Source organism: Chiloscyllium plagiosum, unplaced genomic scaffold (genome assembly GCF_037043375.1).
Source record: "Chiloscyllium plagiosum isolate Xiang-an unplaced genomic scaffold, Cpla_swu_hap1 HiC_scaffold_4, whole genome shotgun sequence".
Lineage (NCBI taxonomy): Eukaryota > Metazoa > Chordata > Chondrichthyes > Orectolobiformes > Hemiscylliidae > Chiloscyllium > Chiloscyllium plagiosum.
This window is the reverse complement of record NW_028270142.1, coordinates 209,770-215,256: the sequence shown is the minus strand read 5'-3', so window position 1 is coordinate 215,256 and position 5,487 is coordinate 209,770. Positions and strand designations below refer to the sequence as shown.

Genomic DNA, 5,487 nt, shown 5'->3' with positions numbered 1-5,487 from the left:
CCTCCCCTCCTCCCCCTCTCCTCACTCCTCCCCCTCCCCCTCCCCTCACTCCTCCCCCTCCCCCTCCCCTCACCTCCCCTCCCCTCCCCTCCCCTCCTCCCCCTCCCTCCCCCTCCCCCTCCCCCTCCCCCACCCTCCACCTCCCCCCTCCCCTCACTCCACCTCCTCCCCCCCCCCCTCCTCCCCCTCCCCTCACTCCTCCCCTCCCCCCCTCCCCACCCCCCTCCACCCCCCCTCCCCCACTCCTCCCCCCCACCCCTCCCCCTCCTCCCCCCTCACCCCACCCCCACCCCCTCCTCCCCCTCCCCCCTCCCCCCCACCACCCCCCTCCCCTCACCCCCACCCCACCCCCCCTCCCCCACCCCCTCCCCCACCCCCACCCCCTCCCCACCCTCCCCCACCCCCCCCCACCCCACCTCCCCCACCCCTCCCCCCTCCCCACCTCCCACCCCACCTCCCCCCCCCTCCCCCACCCCCCACCCCCTCCCCCCCACCACCCCACCCCCCACCCCCACCCCCACCTCCCCCCTCCCCACACCCCCTCCCCACCACCCCCACCACCCCCCCCCACCCCCACCCACCCCCCACCCCACCACCCCCCACCCCCACCCCACCACCCCCACCCCCTCCCCCCACCCCCCACCCACCCACCCCCACCCACCCCCCCCCACCCCCCCACCCCCCCCCCCCCACCCACCCCCACCCCTCCACCCCCCTCCCCCCACCCCACCCCCACCCCACCCACCCCCACCCCCCTCCCCCACCCCTCCACCCCCCCCCCACCCCCACCCCCACCCCACCCCCACCACCCCCCCACCCCCACCCTCCACCCTCCCCCCCACCCCCCACCCCCCCACCCCTCCCCCCCACCCCTCCCCACCACCCCCCACCCCCTCCCCCACCCCCCCCCACCCCCCCCACCTCCCCCCACACCCCACCTCCCCCTCCCCTCCACCCCCCCACCCCCCACCTCCCCCCACCTCCCCCTCACCTCACTCCTCCCCACCCCCACCCCTCACCCACCCCTCCCCCCCCCTCCACCCCCCCCTCACCCACCTCCTCCCCCCCTCCCCTCACCCTCCCCCTCCCCTCCTCCCCCACTCCTCCCCCTCCCCCACACCTCCCCCTCCCCCCCACCCCCCCTCCCCACTCCTCCCCCACCCCTCCTCCCCACTCCTCCCCCTCCCCTCACCCCTCCCCTCCTCCCCCTACCTCCCCCTCCCCTCACCCCCCCCTCACCCCTCCCCCTCCCCCACCCCCCCTCCCCACCCTCCCCCACCCCCCCACCCTCCCCCTCCCTCACTCCTCCCCCTCCCCTCACCCCCTCCCCTCACCCCCCTCCCCTCCTCCCCCTACACCACCCCCTCCCCACCCTCCTCCCCCACCCCTCACCCCCTCCCCTCCTCCCCCTACCCTCCCCTCCCCTCACCCCCCTCCCCTCCTCCCCCTACTCCTCCCCCTCCCCTCACCCTCCCCCTCCCCTCACCCCCCCCCTCCTCCCCCACCCTCCCCCTCCCCTCACCCCCTCCCCACCTCCCCCTACTCCTCCCCCACCCCTCCTCCCCCCTACCCTCCCCCTCCCCTCACTCCTCCCCCTCCCCTCACCCCCCCCTCCCCCCTCCCCCTCCCCCACCCCCCCCTCCCCCACACCCCCCTCCCCTCACCCCCCCCCCCTCACCCCCCACCCCCTCCCCCACCCCTCCCCCTCCCCCACTCCTCCCCCTCCCCTCACCCCCCTCCCACCCCCCCTCCCCACACCTCCCCCTCCCCTCACCCCCCCCCTCCTCCCCCTCCCCTCACTCCTCCCCTCCCCTCACCCCCCCTCCCCACCCCCTCCCCCACCCCCTCCCCTCACCCCCCTCCCCTCACCCCCCTCCCCTCCTCCCCCCTCCCTCACCCCCCTCCCCTCCCCACCTCCCCTCACTCCTCCCCCTCCCCTCACCCCCCACCCCTCACACCCCCCTCCCCTCCTCCCCCACTCCTCCCCCCACTCCTCCCCCCACTCCTCCCCTCCCCCCCCCACCCCCCTCCCACCCCCCACTCCCCCCACCCCCCACTCCACCCCCCCCCCACCACCCCACCCCCCCCACCCACTCCCCCACCCTCCACCCCCTCCCCCCTCACTCCACTCCCCTCACTCCTCCTCCCCCTCCCCCCTCACTCCACTCCCTCACCCTCCCCCTCCCCCTCATTCCTCCTCCCCCTCCCCCTCACCCCTCACTCCTCCTCCTCCCCCTCCCCCCTCACACCTCCTCCCCCCCTCCCCCTCCTCCCCCTCACTCCTCCTCCACCCCCTCCTCCCCCTCACTCCTCCTCCCCCCTCCCCTCACTCCCCTCCCCCTCTCCCTCCTCTCACTCCTCCTCCCCCTCTCCCTCCTCTCACTCCTCCTCCCCCTCTCCCTCCTCTCACTCCTCCTCCCCCTCTCCCTCCTCTCACTCCTCCTCCCCCTCTCCCTCCTCTCACTCCTCCTCCCCCTCTCCCTCCTCTCACTCCTCCTCCCCCTCTCCCTCCTCTCACTCCTCCTCCCCTCTCCCTCCTCTCACTTCTCCTCCCCCTCTCCCTCCTCTCACTTCTCCTCCCCCTCTCCCTCCTCTCACTTCTCCTCCCCCTCTCCCTCCTCTCACTTCTCCTCCCCCTCTCCCTCCTCTCACTTCTCCTCCCCCTCTCCCTCCTCTCACTTCTCCTCCCCCTCTCCCTCCTCTCACTTCTCCTCCCCCTCTCCCTCCTCTCACTTCTCCTCCCCCTCTCCCTCCTCTCACTTCTCCTCCCCCTCTCCCTCCTCTCACTTCTCCTCCCCCTCTCCCTCCTCTCACTTCTCCTCCCCCTCTCCCTCCCCCCTCTCCCTCCCCTCACTCCTCCTCCCCCTCTCCCTCCCCTCACTCCTCCTCCCCCTCTCCCTCCCCTCACTCCTCCTCCCCTCTCACCCTCCCCTCACTCCTCCTCCCCTCTCACCCCTCCCACCCCTCCTCCTCCCCTCTCACCCCTCCCACCCCTCCTCCTCCCCTCTCACCCCTCCCACCCCTCCTCCTCCCCTCTCACCCCTCCCACCCCTCCTCCTCCCCTCTCACCCCTCCCACCCCTCCTCCTCCCCTCTCACCCCTCCCACCCCTCCTCCTCCCCTCTCACCCCTCCCACCCCTCCTCCTCCCCTCTCACCCCTCCCACCCCTCCTCCTCCCCTCTCACCCCTCCTCCTCCCCTCTCACCCCTCCCACCCCTCCTCCTCCCCTCTCACCCCTCCCACCCCTCCTCCTCCCCTCTCACCCCTCCCACCCCTCCTCCTCCCCTCTCACCCCTCCCACCCCTCCTCCTCCCCTCTCACCCCTCCCACCCCTCCTCCTCCCCTCTCACCCCTCCTCCTCCCCTCTCACCCCTCCCACCCCTCCTCCTCCCTCTCCTCCACCCCTCCCACCCCTCCTCCTCCCCTCCCACCCCTCCCACCCCTCCTCCTCCCCTCCCACCCCTCCCACCCCTCCTCCTCCCCTCTCACCCCTCCCACCCCTCCTCCTCCCCTCTCACCCCTCCCACCCCTCCTACCTCCCCCTCACCCCTCCTACCTCCCCCTCATCCCCTCTCACCCCTCCTACCTCCCCCTCATCCCCTCTCACCCCTCCTACCTCCCCCTCATCCCCTCTCACCCCTCCTACCTCCCCCTCATCCCCTCTCACCCCTCCTACCTCCCTCTCACCCCTCCTACCTCCCCCTCATCCCCTCTCACCCCTCCTACCTCCCTCTCACCCCTCCTACCTCCCTCTCACCCCTCCTACCTCCCTCTCACCCCTCCTACCTCCCCCTCATCCCCTCTCACCCCTCCTACCTCCCCCTCATCCCCTCTCACCCCTCCTACCTCCCTCTCACCCCTCCTACCTCCCTCTCACCCCTCCTACCTCCCCCTCATCCCCTCTCACCCCTCCTACCTCCCTCTCACCCCTCCTACCTCCCTCTCACCCCTCCTACCTCCCCCTCATCCCCTCTCACCCCTCCTACCTCCCTCTCACCCCTCCTACCTCCCTCTCACCCCTCCTACCTCCCTCTCACCCCTCCTACCTCCCCCTCATCCCCTCTCACCCCTCCTACCTCCCTCTCACCCCTCCTACCTCCCTCTCACCCCTCCTACCTCCCTCTCACCCCTCCTACCTCCCTCTCACCCCTCCTACCTCCCCCTCATCCCCTCTCACCCCTCCTACCTCCCTCTCACCCCTCCTACCTCCCTCTCACCCCTCCTACCTCCCCCTCATCCCCTCTCACCCCTCCTACCTCCCCCTCATCCCCTCTCACCCCTCCTACCTCCCTCTCACCCCTCCTACCTCCCTCTCACCCCTCCTACCTCCCCCTCATCCCCTCTCACCCCTCCTACCTCCCTCTCACCCCTCCTACCTCCCTCTCACCCCTCCTACCTCCCCCTCATCCCCTCTCACCCCTCCTACCTCCCCCTCATCCCACTCCTCCTCCCTAACCGTCTCTCCTCTCCCCCTGCCCCTTCACCCTACCCTGGGGGGTAATGAGGAAGCGGAGCGCCAGCTGCAGTGCTCTCTCCGTAAAACGCAGTCGGAACCGGCCGCTGGAATAAGTGCGTTCCCGATCCCTCTAACGGGAAATCCCGGGGAGATCGGGCAGGCTGTGATCGTGGGGGAGAATTTAATGAAAGCTGACTTACCGACAAAGGAAATGAAAAGAAGCAAACCCGGTCGCTCGGCAGCGTTTGTGAATGTAGCGGAGGCCGGATCAGGTTGAGCTGGAGACAATGTGAGCCGCCGGCTTTGTAACCCGCAGCAACATTGTAGCTGAGCGGCGGAGGCAGTGATACAGTGTAACAGTGTGTCTCACAGAGAGAGAGAGAGAGAGATACAGTGTAACAGTGTGTCTCACAGAGAGAGAGAGAGAGAGAAGCTGCTCCACACACACTCCCTGTCTGTCTGTCTCCCTCCCTCAGCCAGGGTCCGGCAGCGGTACTGTGTCTGTGTTACGGTGAGAGGGAGAAGCTGCTCCAACACACACTGTCTCCCTCCCTCTCGCAGCAGCACGGACACCTCCAACAACCAACACAGGGGAATCCAACAACCAGCAACACCAACCACTTTCCTCGCTGTTTCCACTCACCTATACAGCTCAAAAAGATTCCATTCACACCGTCCGAACATTACTCGTTGTGACATGACTTTCCCAGTCAGTCCATGGGAGGCTGAACACGAGGAACATACTGGGCCATCTCTACCCGTTAGAGAATGGTTCCGCCGCTCTAAACCAGGCAGAGCGCTCCCTCTCTGGTTTGTGAAGGAGAACTGGAGGCGTACTGCAGGGGTGATCATTTACTAAAAGGACCAAGATTCAGTAGGCAGTGGGCGTTAAAGCAATACAAGGAGGAATTTCTGTGTTTTGCTAAAAATACTGAAAAAGTGACGACCATTTTTTTTAGTTAGTGCGTTGTACGTTTTAGTTTACATTTTCTGCATGTAAATTGCATTCCATGAATGATAATACATCTAAA

General features: G+C 69.3%; 1 protein-coding gene across 5 annotated transcripts in view; it reads right to left on the bottom strand.

The window, feature by feature from the left end:
• fam110b (family with sequence similarity 110 member B) overlaps positions 1-5,233 on the bottom strand; it is a 231,761-nt gene extending 226,528 nt beyond the window's left edge. For 3 of the 5 annotated variants that reach the window (XM_087985902.1, XM_087985901.1, XM_087985900.1), the window contains exon 1: positions 4,657-5,069. The gene's annotated coding sequence lies outside the window, so the exon portion shown is untranslated. Of the gene's footprint in view, positions 1-4,656; positions 5,070-5,099 lie in introns of those variants that run through there. The other 2 variants (XM_087985903.1, XM_087985904.1) reach the window with 1 other exon arrangement.
• Between the last annotated feature and the right edge of the window lie 254 nt (positions 5,234-5,487).